The 25,670-nt window shown below is 40.5% G+C and overlaps 1 long non-coding RNA gene across 1 annotated transcript; it reads left to right on the top strand.

Moving 5' to 3' along the window:
* The first annotated feature begins 3,291 nt into the window (after positions 1-3,291).
* Positions 3,292-22,864, top strand: LOC140712679 (uncharacterized). Its single transcript, XR_012094395.1, has 2 exons — positions 3,292-3,487; positions 18,548-22,864. It is a non-coding gene; the product is annotated as an uncharacterized lncRNA (long non-coding RNA).
* The last annotated feature ends 2,806 nt before the right edge of the window (positions 22,865-25,670 follow it).

The following is a 25,670-nucleotide window of genomic DNA, read 5'->3' as shown; positions in this document are numbered from 1 at the left end:
CACAACTAAACACAGCACATGCAAAATGATCCCAATTGCTCAAAATCGTATAGACATATGCGAGGTATAGAAAAGGATGTTGACAAAATATGAATAGTAGTTATCTCTGCATGGTGGGCTTCCAGGTGATTTTAATTTTTTTCTTTGAACTTTTTGTATTGTTTACAATTTCTTTGCAAAAACAGTGAGCATATATTATTTGTATAATCACAAAACAATAAAGCTATTTTCATTGAGCAAAAATGTTGGCCACTAAAAGTATATTTCAACAATTTTCTTTGAAAGGAGGTGTGCTGAGCAGCCATCTATGTGCTCAGTCATAAATAAGGCTTGGCGTCCCCTTGTCCAAGCCTGGGTCCTATGGGGCTTCCAGGGTGTCGAAAGTTCCTACACTGGGAAAACATGGAGATTTAGGCACCACCTCTAGAACTCTCTCATTAAAATACAGATTTTACCAGGTGGGTACAATTTGTGAGTGTGTGATCTCAGATTCCCCTCCTTCAAGAGCAGAGCAGAGAATGTCTCGAGCAAGGAGAAGCCTCGTCAGGACTCTACCCTTTGAGAAAGGTAGATGAAGATGTTCTGGGAGCCAGGCGTGATGAAAGGGCATATTAGAGTTGGGCAACTCTGGGTATGTTAAAAATTATACGTATATATTAATCTGAAGAAAAAAAGAAAGCTAAACTAGTCATTGTCTTCCCTGAGCTTAACTGTTGCTTTCAATCACAATTCTAGGTGTGGTTAATTAAATATTTGAAAGAAATCTCTGTTTAAAAAGTAATGATTATGTTTCCAAGTTAACCAGTGGGAAAATGCTAACAGAGCAGTGGAGTTGCTGAAGTAGACGCATGACCCAGTTTGACTCAGGCGCATGATCCAGTTTGGGGCTATTTAAGGCTTTAGAGCTGCTCCCTGTCCTATAGGAAGGTGGTTGCTAGAAGCATGAGGAGTGCCTAGTAGACACGTCTCTTAGACAAGGAGCCCATGGATGTTCAGTGTAGGAATGTTTAGATATTTTTACCTTTTTGTTCCAATAATCTTTTCATACAATTCTACAAAACTCAATTCTTGCCAAAAAAAAAAAAAAAAAAAAAAAAAAAAAAAAATTCTAAAATCCCACCAACATTACCTTTTTGGGGATCTATCTCTGATTTCAATGGCACTAATTTAAAAAGATTGATTTTTAGTGTCTGGCTGTTTCTCCAATACCAAGGGTTTTTTTTTTTTTTTTTTTTTTTTTGAGTGGGGAGAAATCTACAGACAACAACAATAAATCATGAGCAGAAATGTTGATGTCTTCTCTGTAATTCCACTGTGGTTTTGTAGGAAGGACCAAGCAATCTGAGCTTATTTTTCTAGAAGTTGTAGAGCATTTTCAAGGAAATTACAGAGAAAGACCTCCCAAAATTGTTTCACCTTCTCATTCATGTAACAATGCATTCACCCATCCATCATCCATCCATTCATCCACTCATCCATCCATCCATCATTCCATCCCCATCCATCTATCCATCATTCCATCCGAACATTTTAGGAGGAATAAAGAGAGGAATAAAGAAATGGCTAAGACATGGGTATAGTTTACAGCCTGCCGTGAGAAACCCTAAAAGGAAACCAACAATTTCAACATAGTGCAACTGTACTGAGTTAAGAATCAGGAGGGCCAGGCGCGGTGGCTCACGCCTCTAATCCCAGCACTTTGGGAGGCCAAGACGGGCGGATCACGAGGTCAGGAGATCGAGAACATCCTGGCTAACACGGTGAAACCCTGTCTCTACTAAAAATACAAAAATTAGCCGGGCGCAGTGGCGGGCGCCTGTAGTCCCAGCTACATGGGAGGCTGAGGCAGGAGAATGGCGTGAGCCCGGGAGGCGGCGCTTGCAGTGAGTGGAGAAGATCGCGCCACTGCACTCCAGCCTGGGCGACAGAGAGAGACTGCGTCTCAAAGGATCAAGAGTGGATGGTGCAGTGTCGGTATTGGAAGTCAGGGAAGCCTTACAGAAGTAATGCTTAAGGATCACACAGAAACATGATAAGAAATGTTAAATGGGATTGTGACTTAAGGCAGTCCTCAAAATGATCTGTACGTTAGAACTGTGGTGTTTTAAATATCAGTTTTCCTTGTAGACTTCTTTGTTATCAGTAATTCTTCATCAACCAATAGCACCATAGCTGCTAGAGCAAAAGAAATGAAATTGCTAAACCAGCAGCAAAACCTATGGAATTACTCAGTTATTTTCTAAAAATTAGTATCAATAGATCTAGGTAAATTTTTTTCAGCCCTACAAGCATTTCTGAAAATTACCTGATGATAAAACATCTTTGGATATCCAACTGAGAATTTCATGGTGATAATGACAATTCCTCTTTCCTTCCAGTAACTCCACTGGTTAAATTTTCTACAGCTTTTCTCCTGCTGTAGTATGAAGATTTTTTCATACATTTCTCCAGCATCTTATCAGATTCTTTGGATCAAATTCTTGCTTGTGAATTGTCTTATCAACCAATTTGCACATGTTTATCTCTAACCTGGTGGATGAAAATGCCAAACTGCACAACAAGGTCCACAGTGAGTCCATAGTAGAGACTAGCTGTAGAATATTATAGAATCAGCAGGAAAGAACACTTTGAGAATAAATTAAGCACTTAAGAGACAATGCAACTTTCAGAATTGAAATACTGTTCTTTTATTTATTTAAAGGCCTTTTTAATGATGATCAGTTCCTATTACCTTCTCTGGTGGTGAGGTGGCATTTGGCTGCCACAGCTTCATCCAGGTCTCTGTTACGTATGCTCCATGGGGAAAACCAAACCTTTGGAAGGTTGTATTGGAAGGCAAATTGGTCTTTGGTCTTGCAGGCTCAGCCTCAGACATGCAGAAAGGAGAAATGCCAGTCCGTCTAAGATGTGTTTCTGTATTCAATTCTCAGCACCACCACAGACGGGAATCTCATACCTACTTAGGTGACCATCTAATTTTAAATTATATGGATTTTATTTTTATATATAAGTATATAATATTTATACTTATATATAAGTAAATATACATTTAATTTAAAATGCATATAATTTAAAATTAAGTGTATATATAATTATAGATTAAGTAGATATGTCTTTATATAAATGGATAAATAAAATATTTTTCTACAATTTAAACCAATTAATGTTCCATATTTAGTTGAAATGGAAACAACTTAATTTTGCTTTTTAAAAAAGTTACTCGACACCCTCAAAATGTTATTGGTATTATGAACACTCAGACCTTTTTTCTTTTTCTTTAGGTTGGAGACATCAGTTTCTATAATATTTCCTGGGATCTTTTCCACTTTTTTCTTGCATATTTAAACCATGCAAGCCCAAGCAAAGCCCAAAATTTCTGATCATGACTCAACCAAAGTATTTCAGTGTTGGTGGCACAGAGTGACTCTCCCGAATCACTGAGTCTGACTCCAGGTAGAAAAAAGAGTGGAAAGAACAGCTCTGCCAGGTGGGTGCAGCCCTTCCCAACTTTTTGTGTAGTTAAGACAAATAGCTGTTTGCTGGCCCTCAGGACAGCATCTCCTCTTCCGAAGCACTATAATGCATATTTGTTGTTAAATTAGACTACATCTGTTTTGAGAATTTTTGAGAATACATCTTATAAAACCATGTGTGGGCAGGTCATAAAAATTCCATCTGTAAATGGAGTAGGCTGTGGATTTCTATCCTAGGGATCATTAGAAAGCAAAGAGAACAGGTGGAGCGTCCCTCTGATGAGATGAGTGGGTAGAGAAAAGACAGTTCTGAAGCTTCTAGAATAGAAAGAAACTTTGTGGGGAAAGCCAAATGGGCCAGTGATGTCTTCATACCTATTATCCAGGGATTAGACTGTGGGTAAAGGGGCCGTGGGAGGACTCAGTGTGATTTTGGACATGAGACAGTTGGGCCTGGATAAAGGCCTAGGGTGGGGCCCAGGCTCTGGGCAGGAGAGGCGATTCTGGGAGTGTGTAGGGAAGAGGTTCCCAGGGCATAAGCAGAGGAGAGACTTGCCTGGGACAGGCCCAAACCTTGGCCCTCCTTCCAGATGCCAACTGTGTCCTTCCCTGACCCCCACAGGCCTTGCCGAGGGTGAAGGTGTCGGGAGGGAAGAGAGAAAGGGATGATTGAGACCTGCTCTATGGATGTTTTCTGGGGACAATGGGAGGTAGTCATCGAGGGGATGCTCTGTAACTGGAGTGTGGCAAATGGAAAGTGAGCCTCAGGGACCTTCTGCCACCAAGTGCCTCAAAGCTGAGAGGCAGCAGCTCCCTGGCTACCTCCCAGACACAGGGGGTGGAGATTGGAAGCTATGTGAGTCATCCTGGCTCACAACTCATATGCCATGCAAAGTGAGCATACATTGGTGGACACAACCTTCTAAAGCTATACTCTAAGAAGCCAAGCTCACACTTAATTTATGGCCACAAATAACTGGAACCCCAGAAGTTTTTGTAAGTGGAGTACCGTTTCAGAATCATTTGATGTGTAGCCTCCATGGATGTGATATTCAATGTCTGCTGCCTTGATTTTCCCATTGTTCATAAAGCCAGTCTGTGAGTGGTAAACGGCACACTTCTCTGAGTGCCTGAGGTTCAAGTACGACATCCAGGGCACTGGAAGAGTGTGAGGGGGAGTCCTTTCCACTCCTTGTAAGTGTGTGGCTGGGAAGCCAGACTGCTGGGGTTCAAACCTTGGTTCTCCCATTTCCTAGCTGGGCGACTCTGGGAAACCCACTCCACACATAGTGACATGTGTTGGTGTTCCTCTGTGTAACAAGGGGGACAAAACTATAACCTAACTCACAGGTTCATGGAGGTCCAGTGGAGGGCTTGTTAAAACCCAAATTGCTGAGCTCCACCTCAGCATCTCTGACTCAGTAGGTCTGTGCCTGAGAATGTGCAATTCTAACAAATTCCCTGGTGATGCTGCTGCTGCTGGTGGTCCAGGAACCACATCTGAGAACTGACGACCTAGCCCAGAGGACTGCTGTCAGCCTCCAGAGAGGATTAACAGAAAGCCACAGGTTGTAAGCAATGAAATAGCCCCATTCATGCTAACTACATGTTACTGTTATAGTTGTTGCTGTTACAGTTATTAGTGTGGAAAGCATGGTTCATTAGAAGTTTACTCTTCCTAATTAATGGGCCAAGGGGTTTTCTCACTGCTGAGGGTTCCCTGGCTACCACAGTGCACAGGTCCCCATCTTCTGGACTCAGGGCATCATGTGCCTGGACCCCTCTTTGTGTGAATCATGAGCTACCTGTTCAGGATAAACTTGTTGTTTAACTTCCTCCACATGCACATGCTGTCCCTCCAGCAGGACAGGTGCCTTGTGATAGATCTGTGTCTCCCGTAACTCTTAGTATAACGCTTTGTACACTAGGGGCTCAATCAATCCCAGTCTTTGGAGTTGGAAGGAATCTAGAGGCCAGCTGCTCCAAACTCTTCCAGTGCAGGGGTTCATTTTGGAGCTTTTACCTGGGTCTCAACTCCTAGAAATTCAGCTTCAGGAGGTCTGAGTGAGGCTCAGGAGTCTGCATTTTAACCAAGCATCTCCGAGGCCCTGATGCAGGTGTTCTCTGGCCACTGCTACAGAAATTCTGTCTTGCTCAGTGCTTTCAAACTGTCCCTTGTGATTCACTAGTAAGGTGTGAAAATTCAGTTAGGACTAGCATATTTAGAAGAATAAACAGAAAAGAAGCGGGGAGGAAAGGAGGGGAGAGGAAAGCAGTGCAGAATAAGTGTCAGTGTATGACATGTAGCCAAGTAAGTGTTGTCCTGTGTAATTTCGTTCCTCTCTCTCTCTCTTTCTGTGTGTGTGTGTGTGTGTGTGTGTGTGTGTTCATGCACATGTGCTGGGTCCCATCATAAGGTGCATTTTATGGGCCATGATAAAACAATTTGAAAGCTGCCTAGAGTGTCCCTCCCTGTTGGCAGGAACAGCATCCGGAAGCCAGGCGTTCCATCGTTGGCCAGCTCTCACACAATGTGGAATCCCACCTTCCTATTGTATCCTCTTTTCTAGCTGTGCCTCCCATCAGACAGTGAATGGCTCTACTCCCTCTTTCCACAGCTTTTCAGAAATTTGAGCAGGGGCAGCATTCTGGGCAGGAGTGAGGGTCTGGGCTGCCTAATCAAGCATCAGAAAGGTGAAGATGGGGTTGCCGCCAGGGCTCGGTGTCAGGGAGCTCTGGTGTGGCAGCAGGAGCTGTCAAAGGGTGAGGGGAGGGAGTGAAATCCAACATCGAGAGCACCAGCCTAGACACACAGGGAGGGGACAGCAGTGGGATGGGAGGGATGGGGGATTCCATCCTGAGTTGACCAGTCACTGTGACTTGCATGTTTTAGGCATGCACGTATGCAGTCCTTCCTCCCTGTCAGCTGAGACTGGCCCACACTGCACATGAGCTCTTTTCTTCTTCAGACCAAGCACACTGAGTTTTAATGACATGGTTCTCAATCCCCTCACTGCTCTGGCTGGCTCAATTGATACTCTCTAGTAGATTCTGTTGAAGGTCCCAGCACCGATGGTTTATCTGTGGAATGAAAGACCACTCCAAGGAAAGCAGACTTATTTGACCCTCTTCCTGCCGGACCCTCTGACTCTTTTACAGTGTGTTTGTTGTTGCACACTTCATTTCAGCATGTATTTTTTGAACACCTTTTATGTGCAAGGTCTAGGAAAATAGAAATGCAAAGAAAGGAAACTTCCAACATAAGAAACCAGTCATCTGGCAGAGCAGAATGAGATGTTCAAGGCTAGAAGGCTCACCGGGTACCCAGGAGGCAGAGGTGGATAGCACCTGGCACTTGAGAAGTTCTCTGTGATTATGGTGCTGACTGAACAAACGCAATTCTATAAGGAGCCAGGGCTCTGTTGGGGAGGTCTCCTAGAGAAGATGATGTCTGAGCAGGAATTTGATTCCAATCAAACAGCGGAGTGAGAAATTGTCCATGCTTGTGAGTTACAGTTGATAAAGCTCTGCATGAGAACAAAAGGTCTCTTATGAACTGAAACCCCTGGGGTTTAGTGCTGGAGCTTTGTGATCCTTATGTTAGGTTCTAAGCAGTGTGTTCTGCTCCCTTCTAGATTCCAGGTAATATTCCACAGCACTGAAGCTGCCAGAAGAATCTCCTTCAGTGAAGAGGGAGCTTTCTATAGCTAGATTGAGACAATATAGGAAGAATCAAGTTTGAACAAGCATCACTCCAAATCCTTAACATGTCTGTACTCTGGATGCCCCCAGAAACGGGGAGATCTTCAAATGCCGTGGCCTCTGCCCACACTTCTGTCTTGCTTCCAGCCTTTCTTTCACCCTCTACGTAAATGTTCCCATATCTTTTATGGGCAGTGACTTGACAGTCACAAAGTGTAGCACCAAAACTTGATTAAAAAGTACAGCAATCATGTGTGGATGAGCACAGGGCTCTGCAGATGTTTGAAACTGCAAGTTAGCGAATCACTGAATTTGTGCTTCATGTAACGACTTTCCTATTTGCTTACCTTATGTGTCCCAGGTAGTGGGTGCCATCCTCCAGTTATCAACATGTTGTCCCCATGTTCCAGAATAAAATGGATTGGGCAGCCAGATCTGGGGAGAAAAAAAACCAGGATCACAACTTTAAGTGATTTGAGATCTCAAGTTTGGGTTTGTGGGATGTTTCAGGGACAGCTGTGATCCCTTGACTACACAAGTAAGAGACAAAGAGTAGAACAGCCCAGGAAAGAGCAGGAAGCCATGAATTTTTTGCTTTTTCATAATAAACAAGGAAGCTAGGAAGCAATCTGTATGTTTAAGGAACTCCTTTGCTGTCGCTCTGTTTTAGAAGTCATGATAGAGCATTATTTGTGGCTACTTTTGTGCCTAACTCTCAGTTTCTGAGTGGTCATCCACAGCTATTCATTGGATTTTCTCTGAGTAATTTGGGAATTTAAAAACCTTCTGGAGTTTGTCGTTTCTGTGATTCCTTCATTATTACCTTTAGTGGCCAGATTTTTCATTTATACAAATGGCAAGAAGATCCTCAGAAGGTAACACGGATCACACATAAAAAGCAAAAGCTTCATTCACCAAAAAATAAATTTCTTGTCATTTCCCCCAATTTCTAGAAAATATATATATATATTTATCTATTGGGGGGTACAGACTAGAGAAAATTCTATAAATGTCTGCAAAGCCCTAGTTGGAGAAATAAATTGGTATCGCTTTCCAAAATTTATTAAAGATAGATTGCATTACAAAATGTAATTAAGATGGTCACACTGAGGTCCTCATTATCCTCTGCTCAGCAGTCCCTAGAGTGCCACAGAAGGTCACCCAAGACTCCTCCCTCTTAGATATTAGCATTAGCACCTTATATAAATGAGTTGGCAGAAAATAAAGTCAGAGGGAGCTATGCACCATCCAGAGGGAAAAAATAAAATTGATCCCGAGTTGGACAGGCAGGATCAGAAGTCCACATGACCTGAAGATAGGAGGAGGGGCTTGAGTGGAAGCAGGTGGGCCAGAGGGAAGCTGTGGTGATGTACAGCCTATAGTTTCAGGGTAGGAGGAATTTTAAGGGAAGGCAACTCCTATTCTTTATATGATATCTATCTTTCTGCTCTTTCCTGTCTTGATGTCAAAGAATCATAATTTGGCCAAGTTTCCACAGGCCATTATTATTAAACACATGATAGATAATTGAGTAATTATATGCAATTAAAAATCTCCTACACCTTTACTCTGTTTCCTGCCCAAATCAGTGTGTTCTTAAGACCGAGAAGCGAATTATTATTGACTTGAGCAAGGACTCCATCATCAGATAAGGATAAATAATGAGATCTTCTTATCTATGGGTGAACCTGTTTCTGTAATGAAACTGCCTGGGGGCAGGGTTGACTTTATAGAACATATAGAAACTTGTTCCTCAACAGTGATGCCCAAACAGCTGTCCATGTTTTCATCTATTTACTAGCAATATTAAATCCCAAGCCACAATTCAGCACCCACTGAGTTGAAAGAGTCCTCATTAAAACCCATAGGGGATTCAGCTATGAAGAATAAATGGGTGTATGTGAGGGGAGAAGTGAGGGAAAGAGTGGAGAATAAAAATCTTAAAAAAACAATTCTTTTTACCTAACTATGAAGGAAAAACTTCAGAAATCTATGAATAACCAAAGGTATTGAGAAATAAAGTTTGTTTGCATTCAAGAAGCTGGAGGCAGTGCAGAAAAGAATCAGGGCAATTGGAAAGATTTGGTGAACCATTTAGTAATCAGCCCATAAACGCAAATTTTAAGTTGACCTGGTATCAATAAACTATATATGAGCAGCCCTTGAATTCATACCCCATGAGACATCTGGGAATTATCAGGTTTGAAACCGCCTTTGCAAAAATATGACTGAGACAGTTAAAGAGATCTAACCTAACTGGCTCCATCTTGCTTCTAAACTTCAAGCTGTCCTTGTTCCTTCCTGGGCATAGGCTGAACTAACTTTAGGGGGCACTCAGTTTACAGTTTAAAACAAAGATGATAACTGCGCTTACCCAAAACAAACTGCCTTCTTGCCTGGGGAGTAGACGGCCTTTGTAGGACTAACAAATTAGCCAAAACATTAGAAATTGTGATTTAGGAGTCCTGCAGCTGGAGGCTACAAGATTCTGACCGTCCCTAAACTGCTCCTAAGATCAGTGCTTGAGATAGTTTGTAGACCCTGCTAATGAATCAGCTGGCCCCACCCAGATTGATAAATTGCCTCATCTGATCTTGTGACTCCCACCAAGGAGCTGACTCAGCAAGAGGAGAGCTTCATTTTCTCATGACTGCATCTCTGACCCAACCAATCAGCACTCTCAATTCACTGTCCTTCCCCCACCCACCAAATTATCCTTAAAAACTCTGATGCCTGAATGCTCGAGGAGACTGATTCAAGTAATAGTAATACTCTGGTCTTCCACACAGCCAGCTCTGTGTGAATTATTCTTTCTCAATTGCAATTCCCCTGTCTTGATAAATTGGCTCTGTGTAGGCAGGGGGCAAGGTAAACCCATTGGGCAGTTACAGGTGCAATTCTCTAGTGATAGAAGTGAGAATTTAATAACAACGTCAACTGAAAGAATCACTAAAGATTCTATCCTCAGGCTTTCTCTCTACCTCTGTCTCTCTTTCCCCACCCACGTCCTTCTGCCATGTGTTTGGTGGCTATAATTTTCATTATAGCCACTACTAAAAGTGGCTACTTTAAAAGCAACTACTAAAAGTGTTGTGCAGTTCAAGATTTCCAACACTGGTCACCTCTACATCCCTCACCCTGAAAACCGCAAGACAGCACAGATTTCAAACATGATGCCTAGTGCCTTCGTGGTACAGCCGCATTTCTCAGACCACCTCTGACCTGGCACAGTTCAGAAAATATGATCACCCTATAGAGGAGGCCCACATATGCATATTTAACTTACCTATGAACTTCAACCTTCAGTGACATTGGGACTCCTCTATCTCCTTTAATACTCACAATCTGTTATGGAGGCTTAATATTAGGTTAGTCTAAACTCTGAAAGCAGACTTTAGAATTCTCCACCCATCCCCCATTCTTACCTAGGAATTTGATGGGTATGTTACAGGAGAATGATTTCGATACCTAGACCTGCATAGAAACTTAACCATTGTTGTTTATTTTAGTCAAGTTATTCTCAAGCTTTACTGTGCTTATGTTCTGTACTTTATGAACAATTTAAGGAACATTTCAAGGTCATTTTTAGAATTTCTTTTTCAAAATTAGATAACACCTTAAAATGGTTTAAAAATGGAAGAGAATCAGAATATAATCAGTGGAGTCTTGCCCACACCCATTTCCCTCTGTCTAGTTTCCACTCATTCTCTCCAAAGGTGACTAACATTATCACTTCTTGTGTGTTCTCCCAGAGTTTCTCTATGCAAATACAAGTAAATATGGATCTGTATTATTACCCTTTCCACTTTGTACACATTTTTTGCATTTTGAGTTTCACTTGTCAGTATAACTTGGTGGCATTTCTATAGTTGTGTTTAGAGAATATCCTCATTTTTTTTTTAGACAGGGTCTCACTCTGTCACCCAGGCTAGAGTGCAGTGGCACAATCTCATCTCATTGCAAACTCTGCCTCCTGGGTTCAAGTGATTCTCAAGCCTCAGCTTCCCAAGTAGCCGGGATGACAGGCATTCACCACTATGCACGGCTAATTTTTGTATTTTTAGTAGAGGCAACGTTTCGCCATTTTAGCCAGGCTGGTCTCAAACTACTAACTTCAGGTGGTCTGCCTGCCTTGCCCTCCCAAAATGCTGGGATTACAGATGTGAGCCACCATGCCCAACCCTCATTCTGTTTATATATATATATATATATATATATTTGAGACGGAGTCTTGCTCTGTTGCCCAGGCTGGAGTGCAGTGGCGCAATCTCGGCTCACTGCAAGCTCCGCCTCCCGGGTTCACACCATTCTCCTGCCTCAGCCTCCTGAGCAGCTGGGATTACTGGCACCCACCACCATGCCTGGCTAATTTTTTGTATTTTTAGTAGAGACGGGGTTTCACCATGCTAGTCAGGATGGTCTTGATCTCCTGACCTCGTGATCCGTCCACCTTGGCCTCCCAAAGTGCTGGGATTACAGGTGTAAGCCACTGTGCCCAGCCCTCTGTTTATATATTTTATAATACATAAAGCTATATTCTATGTAGCTGTTATATATAACATATAAATATATTCTATGTAGCTGTATTTATGTGTTATATATACAGCTACATAGAATTCCATTGTATAGATGAATGTATACCTGAGTTGTTTCCAGTAGTTTAGTATTGCAAACAATGCTGCAAAGAATTACTTTGGAAACAAATTATTTCACAGATAGACGAGCTAAGCTACAGGGTAAATTCGCAGAATGGGGTTGCTGGTTAAAGGCTACATACAGTTGGAATTTTGATAGATACTGCTAAATTTCCCTTCATACAGGTTGTTCCAGTTTATATTCCTATCAGTGAGACAAGAGATTGCCTGTTTTCTTGCAGCTTGGCAACTGAATATATTGACAAACTTTTGTATTTTTGCCAACCTGATAGATTAAAATGGCATTTCATTGTAACTTTTAACTTAAATTTCTTCTATTTTCAGTAAGACCAAGCATCTCTTCTGTGTTCATCTGTTCTTACACTGTTAATAAAGACATACCCAAGACTGAGTGATTTATAAAGAAAAGAGGTATAATTGACTCATAGTTCAGCATGGCTGGGAAGATTTCAGGAAATTTACAATCATGGCAGAAGGGGAAGCAAACACGTCCTTCTTCACATGGCAGAAGGAGGAGAAGTGCAGAGGGAAGCAGGGAGAGAGCCCATTATAAAACTATCAGATTTCATTAGAATTCACTCGCTATCATGAGATCATGAGAGCAGCATGGAGATAACCACCCCCATGATTCAACTACCTCCCACCAGGTCCCTTCCACAACACATGAGGATTATGGGAACTACAATCCAAGATAAGATTTGGGTGGCAACACAGCCAAACCATATCATCTTCCTATATATAAGGGCTATTTATATTTTTTCCCACGAACTGCCTGCTTGCATTCTTTGCTAATTTTTCTTTTGACTTTTTTGTCTTGATTTCTAGAAAATCCTTATATACTTAGTAAATTAGGCTGATGGCTGTGGTGTGCCTTGCAAATATTTTTCCCAGTTGATGCTTGTGTTTTGGCTGCTTACTATATTTTTTTCTTTATGCAGAAGTGTGCTATTTTATATAATTTAACTTATTAACTTTTTCTCTTAAGGAATTTTGAGTTTGACTCATAGAAATACTATTGAGTTCTCCCATGTTTTGATCCTATGCTTTTCGGATTTTACTTTCGACCTTTTAATTTTTAATCCTCTGTATCTGGTTTATCTTGGTGTAGTGGGGTAGTATGTTAAGGTCGAGTTTGACCATTCTTTGTGTTTGCTTAGAACCTGACCTCATGTGAGATTCAATTCCACTGTATTTATTTGTGGACAAATTTTTAGTTTCTTTCCTTAGGTGACAGAAGGGCATCCAGCCTGCCAATGTAATGCAAGTAATTCCTATCACCGTTCTTCCTCTAGGTAATAATGCTATTTCTCTCTTTAGTGTCTCCATCAGGAATGTGCAAAAAGAATCATGGCACCTAGGAAGCTCGCAAAAAGTGCAGAAAAGCCCAGGGAAAGAGCACATGCTCCATATTTGTTGGAGAGTGAGCAGTTTTTTCCATGTTGGGCGAGACGATTTGAGGGCCATGAAGGACCAGGGACCTTGGAACCTGGGACAGGAGCTAAGGGAAATACATTTCAAACTTGCAAATGTTAAAATCCACCTAAGAGGCCAGGGTTTGAACTTCCTAAGATTTGAATGTCAAGTTTGGAATTTAGGACTTTCCTGTTGGGAAAACCAGAAGTATTTCAGGTGTATTTAGGGGCAGTGAGCACAATTAGGGATCTGTTGTGGGCTAAGAGGACACATTTCCAGCTAGAAGTATCTGGTGGTAAGAGAAAGGCAGACTGAAACTTACAAGAGAAGATGTACCATCTCCACAGCAGCTGGGAAATGCAACAAGATAAAGAGTTTCACAGGTACCATGGTAGCACATGTTTTGCAAGTTTCTGGAAAGACCCACTGCCAAATGACCAAAAGACTGAGCAGATCTTGACACTACCTGAATGTTCACATTTATAGGCTCCATGTCTTGATATACAATCTTCACCACTTTTGTGGCCCGCTTGGCATGAGCATGTTTATCAACAGCTACAAATCACCTGCAGAAAACACAGACCAATTAACATGCCAGAAGGGAACAAAAGTGTGCACCAGTGAAGCCCTTGTCAACCCAGTTGGGACATGCTCTGGAATGATGTTTGTGCGGTTGACCTATAGCCTAGAGCGTGGGGCTGGTTTTGAATGTGGCTCTGCCACTGCAGGCTATGTTGCCTCAGGCAATTGATTAAAACTATATAAACCTCGATGTTTTCATCATAAAATTAAGATAACTGCGCCAACTTAACGGGGTTCTTAAGTTCCCTTAAGTTTGTTCTGAAATAAGGCTTATTGCAAATAAATAGCCTAAGGTTGTTAGAAGGACTGCATATGGTCATGTGTATAAAGGGGCCTGGAAAATAGTACGAGGGAATAGCAGCTACCATTATTATTAATATGATATGAGAATTTTAGGTGCTATTATCATAATACCTTACCCTGTGCATATAGTCTTTTTCTTTTTTTAAAAAAACTTTTATTTTAAGTTTGAGGGTACACGTGAAGGTTTGTTACTTAGTTAAACATGTGTCATGGGAGTTTGTCATGCAGATTATTTCATCACTCAGATATTAAACCTAGTACCCAATAGTTATCTTTTCTGCTCCTCTCCCTCCTCCCACCGACAACCCTCAAGTAGACTCCAGTGTCTGTTCTTTCCTTCTTTGTGTTCATAAGCTCTTTTCATTTAGCTCCCACTTGTAAGTGAGAACATGCAGTATTTGGTTTTCTGTTCCTGTGTTAGTTTGCTAAGGATAATGGCCTCCAGCTCCGGCTGCGTTCTCACAAAAGACATGATTTCATTCTTTTTAGGGCTTGCTTAGTATTCCATGGTGTATATGTACTGCATTTTATTTATCTAATCTGTCATTGATGGGCATTTGGGTTGATTTCATGTCTTTGCTATTGTGGATAGTACTGTAGCGAACATTCACATGTGTGTGTCTTTATATCCCTCTGGGTATATGCCCAGCAATGGGATTGCTGGGTTGAATGGTAGTTCTGCTTTTAGCTCTTTAAGGAATCTCAATACTGCTTTCCACAATGGTTGAACTAATTTACACTCCCACCAAGAGTTTGTAAGTGTTCCCTTTTCTCTGCAACCTTGCTAGCATCTAGCATGTGTTATATTTTTTACTTTTTAGTAGTAGCCATTCTGACTGGTATGAGTTGGTATCTCATTGTGGTTTTAATTTGTATCTCTCTATTCATCAGTGATATTGAACTTTTTTTCATATGCTTGTTGGCCACATGTGTGTCTTCTTTTGAAAAGTGTCTGTATGTCATTTGCCCATTTTTTTTAAAATGAGATTGTTTATTTTTCTCTTGTAAATTTGTTTCAGTTCCTTATAGATGCTTGATATTAGACCTTTGTCAGATGCAAAGTTTGCAAATATTTTCTCCCATTTTTGTAGGTTGTGTCTTTACTCTGTTGATAGTTTCTTTTGCTGTGCAGAAGTTCTTAAGTTTAATTAGATCCTACTTGTCAATTTTTGACTTTGTTGTGATTGCTTTTGGTGTCTTTGTCATGAACTCTTTGCCTGTTCCTATGTCCAGGATGGTATTGCCTAGGATGTCTTCCAGGGTTTTTATAGTTTTGGGTTTTATGTTTAAGTCTTTAATCCATCTTGAGTTGATTTTTGTATATGGTGTGAGGAAGGGGTCAAGTTTTAATCTTCTGCATATGACTAGCCAGTTATCCCAGCACCATTTATTGAAGGGAGTCTTGTCCCCATTGCTTGTTTTTGTCAGTTTTTGTTGAAGATCAGATGATCATAGACTTATGGCCTATTTCTGGACTCTCTTTTCTGTTCCATTGGTCTATGTGCCTGTTGTTGTACCAGTACCATGCTGTTTTGGTTACTATAGCCCTGTAATACAGTTTGAAATTGGGTAATATGATGCCTCCAGCTTTGTTCTTTTGGTTTAGGATTGCCTTGGCTATTCAGGCTCTTTTTTGGTTCTACATGAATTTTAAAATAGTTTTTTTTCTAGTTCTGTGAAGAATGTCATTGGTAGTTCGATAGGAATAGCATTGAATCTGTAAATTGCTTTGGTCAGTATAGCCATTTTCATGATATTGATTCTTCCTATCCATGAGCATGAGATGTCTTTCCATTTGTTTGTGTCTTCTCTAATTTCTTTTTGTAATTCTCATTGTAAAGATCTTTCACCTCCTTGGTCAGCTGTTTGGCATTTTGTTCTTTTTGTGGCAATCGTAAATGGGATTGCCTTTCTGGCTCTTGGTTTGGCTGTTGTTGGTGTATAGGAGTGCTGGTGATTTTTGTACGTTGATTTTCTATCCTGAAACTTTGCTGAAGGTGTTTATCAACTGAAGGAGCTTTTGGGCCCTGACTATGGGGTTTTCTAGAAATACAATTCTGTCATCTGCAAACAGAGATAGTTTGACTTCTTCTCTTCCTATTTGGATGTGTTTTATTTCTTTCCCTTGCCTGATTGCTCTGGCTAGGACTTCCAATACTCTGTTGAATAGAAGTGGTGACAGAGGGCATCCTTATCTTTTGCCAGTTTTCAAGGGGGAATGCTTCCAGCTTTTGCCCATTTAGTATAATGTTGGCTGTGGGTTTGTCATTGATGGCTCCTATTATTTTGAGGTATATTCCTTCAATACCTAGTTTACTGAGAGTTTTTAGCATGAAGCGGTGTTGAATTTTATCAAAAGTCTTTTCTGAGTCTGTTGAGATAATAATGTGATTTTTGTCTTTAGTTCTGTTTCTGTGATGAATTACATTTATTGATTTGCATATGTTGAACCTACCTTGCATCCTGGGGATGAACCCTACTTGATCATGGTGGATTAGCTTTTTGATGTGCTGCTGGATTCAGTTTGCAAGTATTTTGTTTGTTTGCAAGTATTTTGCAAGGATTTTTGCATCAATGTTCATCAAGGATATTGGCCTTTCTTTTTTTTGTTATGTCTCCATCAGGTTTTGGTATTAAGATAATGCTGGTCTCATAGAATGAGTTGGGGAGGAGTCCCTCCCCTTCAACTTTTTGGAATAGTTTCTGTAAGAATGATACCAGCTCTTCTTTGTACATCTGGTAGAATTAAGCTGTGAGTCTATCAGGTCTTGGGCTTTTTCTGGTTGATAGGCTATTTATTATTGATTCAATTTTGGAGCTCATTATTGGTCTGTTCAGGGAATCAGTTTCTTCCTGGTTCAGTCTTGGGAGGGTGTATATGTTCTAGAATGTATCCATCTCTTCTAGATTTTCCAGTTCATGTGCATAGAGGTGTTCATAGTAGTTTCTGATGGTTGTTTTTATTTCTGTGGGGTCAGTGGTAATATTCCCTCCATCTTTTCTATTTGTGTTTATTTGAATCTTTTCTCCTTTTTTCTTTATTAGTCTAGCTAGTGGCCTATCTTATTAATTTTTTCAAAAAGCCAACTCCTGGATTTGTTGATCTTTTGAATATTTTTCTGTGTGTTTATTTCCTTCAGTTCAGCTCTGATTTTGGTGATTTTTTGTCTTCTGCTAGCTTTGGGCTTTTTCTGAATTGTTCTTGCTTCTCTAATTCTTTTTTTTTTTTGCTCTGTTGCCCAGGCTGGAGTACAGTAGCGCAATCTCGGCTCACTGCAAGCTCTGCCTCCCGGATTCACACCATTCTCCTGCCTCAGCCTCCCAAGTAGCTGGGACTACAGATGCCCACCACCATGCCCAGCTAATTGTTTGTAGTTTTAGTGGAGATGGGGTTTCATCGTGTTAGCCAGGATGGTCTCGATCTCCTGACCTCATGATCCACCCACCTCGGCCTCCCAAAGTGTTGGAATTACAGGCATGAGCTACCTTGCCCAGCCCTCTAATTCTTTCAGTTGTGATGTTAGGTTGTTAATTTGAGATCTTTCTAACTTTTTGATGTGGACATTTAGTGCTATTAATCTCCCTCTTAACAGTGCCTGAGCTGTGCCCCAGAGATTTCTGGTATGCTGTAGGTTTGTTCTCACTATTTTCAAACAACTTTTTGATTTCTGCTTTAATTTCATTATTTACCCAAGGGTCATTCAGGAGTATATTGTTGAATTTCCATGTAATTGAACAGTTTTGAGAGATGTTCATAGTCTTCTACTTTTATTGTGCTGTGGTCTAAAAGTGTTTTTGGTTGATTTTGACTTTTAAACATTTGTTGAGGATTGTTTTATATACAATTATGTGGTTGATTTTAGAGTATGTGCCATGTGGCAATGAGAAGAATGTATAATCTGTTGTTTTGGAGTGGAGAATTCTGAAAAGTCTATCAGATCCATTTGGTCCAATGTTGAGTTCAGCTCCTGAATATCTTTGTTAATTTTCTGCCTCAGTGATCTAATACTGTCAGTGGAGTGTTGAAGTCTCCCACTATTATTGTGTGGGAGTCTATGTCTCTTTGCAGATCTCCAAGAACTTGCTTTATGAATCTGTGTGCTCCTGTGTTAGGTGCATATATATTTAGGATAGTGAGGTCTTCTTGTTGAATTGAACCATTTACCATTATGTAATTCCCCTCTTTATCCTTTTTAATCTTTATTCGTTTGAAATCTGTTTGGTGTGAACTTAGTACTGCAATTCATGCTTTTTTTCTGTTTTCCATTTGCTTGGTAGATTTTCCTTCATCCCTTGATTTTTAGCCTGAGTATCATTACATGTGAGATGGGGGTCTTGAAGACAACATACCATTAGGTTTTGCTTGTTTATTCAACTCTTGTGCATATAGTCTTTCTTCTTCACTGCTATTGTCACCAGGAACACCTTGAACTGTTATGGCATCAACTACACCAGGCAATGCCAGGGCCTCAGAGGCATCAGTGGAATGGGAGAGAGAAGAAACCCTCAGAGATGGCAAGTGTTGCACAGGATAATGTGGCCCTCTTGTAAGTGAATACACAAACCCCAAGAACCCTGAATATTTCACATGAGTGCCACAGGAGTGCATGAAACCATGCTACACTGTGGAAAGTAAAGAACTTTGGTTTTACTGGGTGCAGGTCAAAAAGAGGGGATCCTTGGGAGGGCATTTTTTTAGTCTCTGCTTCCAAGGAAGGTGTTCCCTTCGGTTGTTTAATAAACCAAAGCTCAAATGTGGCACTCTTAGGAGCTTAGGCTCCTCTGAAGATTAACACTCAGAAAAAAAGGTAGAGAGAGAATCATAGCTCTTTGTGATGTCATGAGCTGAGGAAGTTGTTCTTACCCCTTTACATTCTGAGATAATAGTGCTCAGCTCCTCAGATACCAGCTCCCTCTCTTGACAGGGGTTTATTTACTCTTTTATCCACTCCCCAGCCTACAGTTACCCTTCTGCTTTTTATTTTCTTTTATCAAGATATATGCTGAGATTGCTTTTTTGTGAAATATTTCAATGTATTGAGTTGGATTAATTGCTAATAGATAATTAATCCCTTGAGTGTCTGCTTTATTATTATTATTTTTATTATTTTGAGATAGGGTCTCATTCTGTTGCCCACATTGGATTGCAGTGGCATGATCTTGGCTCACTGTAGCCTTGACCACTCAGACTTAAGTGATCCTTCCACCTCAGCCTCCCACAGACGCAAGTCACCACACATGTCTAATTTTTATTTTTTTTGTATTTTTTGTAGAGACAGGGTTTCACCATGTTTCCCAGGCTGGTCTCAAACCTGCTAGGCTCAAGTGATCTGCCCGCCTTGGCCTCCCAAAGCGCTTGGATTATAGTGAGCCACTGTGCCTGGCTGGTAGGTATTACTGACCCTCAATTCTGTCCATATTTACTTATTGATTTTAGCATGTGGCCTGGTGCTGGTGACCACAGTCAGGAAGAGCTCTTCTGCTAGGGCAGGCACGTCATCACAGAATACAGCCTCCCTCATGACGTGTTTAATATCCATCTGATGCATGATGGGGCATCCCACTGGGGTCTTGGGGAGGAAGGGGGCTTCTGGGAATCTACACACTATTTTTAGAAAACAAATTCAAACACAAGCAAATCAATCAAGCAGGAGTGTTTATAAGTCAGAGGCATCCACTAAGAAATGGGTGTGCCTTTCCCTATTCTACATGGGGCAGGCCTTTCCAAACTAGTCTGTGTTCAGCCTAAACTGGAATTTTCTTCCTCGTGGTTGATGTACCTGAAGCTAAAGAGGGTAGGTGTGATGTAGATGAGACAGAGCAGGGACTGAGCATGAATGAAGATGGATTTCATGGCAGCTAGCGTATGGGGAACTCTGCTTTTCTGAGAAAACCTGAATGTTTTATGAAACAGATCTTACTGCTTGAGGTAAAATTTTCCCCTATTGGCAAGTGGAAGTCCATGTGCTCTGATTAATACCATCATAAAATTTAAGGGGCTTGTGTAACCAGCCCATGTGAAGTCTCCCTTCGGGCAGGAAGACAGTGCTGGCCAAGTGTCAGATGGGAAACTGGGAGATATGAGTTATAGCCCTAGTTCTGCCATAAGTAACTTGGGGCAGGAGGTTTTATTTGTTTGTTTTAAGCACTTTGGGCTTCAGTTTCTGAACCTACAAAATGAAGGTACAAGATTAAATTCGTGCTTTTCAACACTTTGAACTTGTAAACTAAGATAAGAGAGTTTTCTACTGATCTGGGACTCTACGACTTTGGAGGTCTGGTGAGGATAATCTTTCTCTCCCTCCATTCAGGCAAATGGCATAACGCATGATGAAGCTCTTTAAGGGATGTCAGTTCTTATATTCTGTGATGTCATGTAGCCACAGTCACAGTGCATACTCCTGTCCCTTGAAGATGTCTCCCAGTGATCCTGGGGATGAACACCAGGCAGCTTTCCAAATAACAGGTTTTTTTCTGCCATCTTGTAAACTTCTTGGACCAACAACCAACCCAGCTACAGCAGATCAGCGGGAGAATCAGGTTGTCTAGTTTGGAAAATAAATTTTGACACTGCTCTGTCCTCCCTGTCCTGATAAGTCCTGGACGTAGAGCGGCAGGTTAACCTGGGGTCCCCAGGGTCACATGAATACGGCTATATGTCATGCATGCGACTGTAAGTCCTCCTTGAAGCCACCGTGGTCAGCTGCAAAGTCCCTTCCCTCACATTTCCCTCAGGCTTCTTGCTTACCTTTTGTTATATTTTTGCCATTCAGGTCTATCTTTAGTTTTCCCTTTTATGACATTTTATCGGCATAAAAACAGAGTTATCAATAGAAAATAAACATCTGAAAAAGGTCTTACTTTACTAATTAAAGTAATACAATTAAAATAATGAGAGATAATTTTTCTCTAATTTAGATAAATTTGTCGAAGATGAGAGGATATGATAACCAATGTTGGTAAGGCTGTGATGAAAGGGCTGCATTCATAACCAGTTGCTAAGAGTGTGGATTGAAACCATCTTCCTAAAGGTCATAGTTTTAAGAACCTAAAAAATAGACAGAAATTCCACTTCTAGGAATGTGTTCTAAGGAAACCATTGGAAATGTGTGCAGATTTATGTTCTAGAGTATTTACAAAATATTATTTGTCCCTGCAAATGGGGATTGGTTAAATAAGTTATAGCACATCCATTTGAATAAAAAACAAACACATATCCGTTTAACATCCTGTTTTGAAAAATCTTTAGTGTCATCGGAAAATGTTTGTGGTATACTATTATGTGAAAAAAAGATGAATGTAGGATTATATATATAAATGCGATCTTTATAAAAATGTGTTTTATGTATTCATATATTTACATATACCCTAATAACTCTTGAAATTACAAGGAAGCTTATTAAAATTATAATAGCATGTTAAGAAATATTATCTAAAACTTGGAAAAAAAGACAAGAGTCACTGAATGGCCTTTCAATGCATTTTGGAACACAGTCTAGCAAGTCCGTTCCATGGTTATCTCATTCTCTAAGGGAATGTTCCTTTGTTGAACTTATTTACTATTGACTGGCGCCTAGACTCTGTGAAGCTACATAAGAACATGTAGATTTTTTTCCAGTAAAGAATCAAATTATTTCTGTCCTGTAGGAAAGGCAACCTCAAAGGTTACCGTTTTATTACCTGTAAGATATTAACCGGTTTTTTACCTAAACTAGCAACCTTCTTCATTGTGCTGGCATGCCTATATGCTCAGTCTCTCAAATTCACTTTCATTCAGTTTTGCCATTTTGCTGATTCTCTCATTGTCGAGTTCAATAAATCTTTGACATTTGCGTACTTAAGATTTGTATGAGAATCAAGTTTTTAATACAGTATTTAAAAAATACTTTGGCAATGGCCATATACAGCTGGTGGGTTTACAGGAGATTTTGATTTTCTTTTTATATTCTTCTGTATTTGTCGAATGTCCATTAAAGGGCATGTTTTACTTTTATAAAAAGAAAGCGCAAAAATGTCTGTGTGTATATATACACGCTTTCTATATTGATTTCTCGGATTGTACTTTCCCTAACTCTATACCCAGTAAAGGGCCTACTTCCCAAGGATGCATAAAGACACTTTTGCCGTTGACTGGGCAGACCCTGAATCCAGAGGACATGGAGAGAAAGGTGCTGCTATGCTCCCTGAACACTGATCTGGATAAGCATTGCTGGGTCAGTGCAGAGGCGTCCCCAGTCAGCTGAGCTGGCCTAAAGCTGAGGACTTCTTAGTGGGAGCTGAGGACACGTGCCTGAAGAGGCAACCCCTTGACTGATGGAAATTGGAGTCTGAGTTCCATGTTGGGACTGGGAAGCACAGCAAGGTCTGAAATGGGATACCCCGGGAAGGGCAGAGAGGACCAAAGGAGGAAAGGGGTCTACAGTGTGGGAAAGAGCCTGGACTCAACAGCCAGGGGAGGGGGGCTACTCTGGCCCCAGTGGCCCCTTGTAGGCAGAAAAGGCAGCTGGCTAGACCTCCTCTGTGTTATTCACTCTGATTTTATCTTTTATCTTCCCCTCCTAGCCTCACCTCCTTTCTAACCCCAAAGCCATGCTGCTAATATGGCTAAGGTTGCTGGGCGTTTGCTTGGAAATGCGAATGAGAGTTTCTGGTAGTTTCCTAGTTTCCTTGCTCTCCTTTGTCAAGTTTATTGACGGGAAAGGACTCTCAGTTAAAAAAAAAAAAAAAAAGAATCCAGATTTTGAGCACTAGCTGTTTAATGCCTCCTTCCTGAGAGCTGGAACTGCCCAGCACTGTGACAACCTGGAAGAGAGGCGCCATCACAGACTTGGCTCTGACGGGCGGTACAGCAAGAAGCCTTGCTTGCGTGTGGGATGTGCCCATTCTGGGCTGGAGAGAGGGCCCAGAGACATTACCTCGCCACCACCACCTGATTACTCATTGCCACCAATGAGATGACAAGAACTGATCATGCATTTCCCGTTTGCTACACTCTGATACCTCAAAGACCACAGCAGAGAAAAAGCTGCTTTTGTAAAACTGGAACATGAACTACGCGGAGGCCCCAGAGGAGGTCTCTGCTGCCGTCTGTTGCTGGCTTCTTGGTAACCCTAACCATTTTTAAGAATACAGTATTTGGTTTCAGTAACTTTATTATATGAAAAGTATGCTTGGAGGAAAAAATGTGTCAAATTTAATCAGTCTTGGGTATTATCAACATTTTAAATTGCTGCCAATCTAATAGGGAAAAATGGTATCTCATTGCTGTTTTAATTTTTATTTTAAAAAATCTAAGTGAGGCTCAAAATAGTTTAATGTTTTATTTTTCCAGTTTTCTACCAGTGGGTATACTTTTTTTTTTTTGCTGTTGTTGTTTTTAATCTTTTTCTTATTGTTTTAGAAAACTTTTTGCTGTAAATGTGTTTCTTTTTATACTAATGTTTTTCTCTGTCATATAGTCAAATTTATCAGTCTTTTCTTTATGACTTCTGGCTTTCATGATCCTTAGGCTATGGATTTTTTTGATACATGCATATATTTAGCATAGTTTTTAATATTTAAAACTTTAATCAATCTGGAATTTATTTTTATTGTAAACTGGGAATTAGAAGTAGAGTTTTATGTTCCTTTGTTTTTAAAATGGCTTGCAAGTTGTAACAATATTCTTTCTTAAATACTCCATTTTATGGCTTACTTGAAGTACATTTTTGCTTCTAATGAGACCTCATTTTCTGGCCTATTTCAGGACTTTACATTGTTCTGTTGGTCTGTTTCTCTCCTCCTGTATCAGTACCCATAATGTGTAACTACTAGACATGTATTAATATAATAGAATACATTTCAATATTATGTTGGGCTAGTTTCCCCTCATTACTATTCTTATTTTTCAGAAGTATACATTTTTTATCTTTCTAGATAAACTTTAAAATCAAGTTTTCAAAAGATGCTGTTGATGTTTTGATTGGGAATGTGTTACATTTAATTTATAAATTAAGAGAAAATTGATGTTGTTGTATTTTGTGTACTTGTAGCTAAGACTTATGTCTTTCCCTTTTTAAATTTGTCTTTTTTTTTTTTTTTAAGTTCACCAACAGATTTTAAAAGTTCTCTTCATGTAGGCCTTGCACATATTTTTGTTGATTTTATTCCTAGAGAGTTATTTTTTGGTTGTTACTATAAATGTTACTGTTATTCCATTGTATTTTCTGATTATTGCTTGAATATAGCATTTCCACAGCTGATCCTTTCCTAAAAGCTGACACTATGACAGCAATTGGAAATTAAAAAGCAAAACCATGGCAAAAGACAGTCACAGCTCCACTTGGCTGTTCTGTTCTTCCAGAAAACGTAGTGACCTTGTATGATACATCCCCTGAGGTAGGGTTAAAGGAAAGTCTATTAGGACACTTAAGAGTTTCTTGGAGATGTCAGAATATCCACTGGGTTCTGAAGTAAAGATGCTGTCATTATTTTAATATAAATGATCAGTTGTGAAGCTATAGCTGATTGGTATAAAAGCACTTTTAAAATCTACATTACCACATAGTCTTCAGACTTTTATTTTTATTGCATGAGGAAGTCTGTATGAAATAGAGGAGCTCCGTGTCTTCATCCAACAAGGGACTTCAGAAAAACAACATGGGCTGGGTGCGGTATCTCACGCCTGTAATCCCAGCACTTTGAGAGGCCGAGGCGGGTGGATCACCTCAGGTCAGGAGTTCGCCACCAGCCTGACCAACATGAAGAAACCCCGTCTCTACTAAAACTACAAAATTAGCCGAGCGTGGTGGCCATGACTGTAATCCCAGCTACTCGGGAGGCTGAGGCAGGAGAAGCGCTTGAACCCAGAAGGTGGAGGTTGCGGTGAGCTGAGATCGTACCATTGCACTCCAGCCTGGGCAACAAGAGGGAAACTCCACACAAAAACAAAACAAGGAAGAAAGAGAGAAAGAGAGAGAGAGAAAGAGAGAGAGAGAAAGAGAGAGAGAGAAAGAAGGAAAGAAAGAAAGAAAGAAAGGAAAGAAAGAAAGAAAGAAAGAAAGAAAGAAAGAAAGAAAGAAAGAAAGAAAGAAAGAAAGAAAGAAAGAAAGAAAACATTAAAACTGTGGTAAGATCAACCCATGGTGCTCCTTTGAGCGTCCCAGGCTGAGAGAGGCTGGAAGCACTAGGAACAAACGCTCTTCCCCTGGGCAGCCTGAAGACAAACACATCTTTACCCTCCTCTTTAACTGCTGCAAAGCATCTGAGTAGAATCTGAAGAGGAAACGTCATGAGAGTTCTTCAATGTTCCACCGTCTCTCCAGAGGTGACTCCGGAAAGGTGGTTTTATCTAGAACAGCCTGCAAGCTTCACTTCACATTCCTTCATCCTAACATCTAGTTTTAAAAACAATCCAACCAATTTAGTACAGTCAGGGATAAACAAGTGTGTAATATTTATCAGAAAATTAATTTAAAAAGTATAAACAAAGTTGATAAAATCTATCTTCTCACATAGGAACGTTATAGCACACAATTGGGCCTGTGTGCACACTGTTTTGTTT

Source organism: Chlorocebus sabaeus, chromosome 10, assembly GCF_047675955.1.
Source record: "Chlorocebus sabaeus isolate Y175 chromosome 10, mChlSab1.0.hap1, whole genome shotgun sequence".
Classification (NCBI taxonomy): domain Eukaryota; kingdom Metazoa; phylum Chordata; class Mammalia; order Primates; family Cercopithecidae; genus Chlorocebus; species Chlorocebus sabaeus.
The sequence above is the reverse complement of the archived record's forward strand: the minus strand, read 5'-3'. Positions and strand labels throughout refer to the sequence as shown.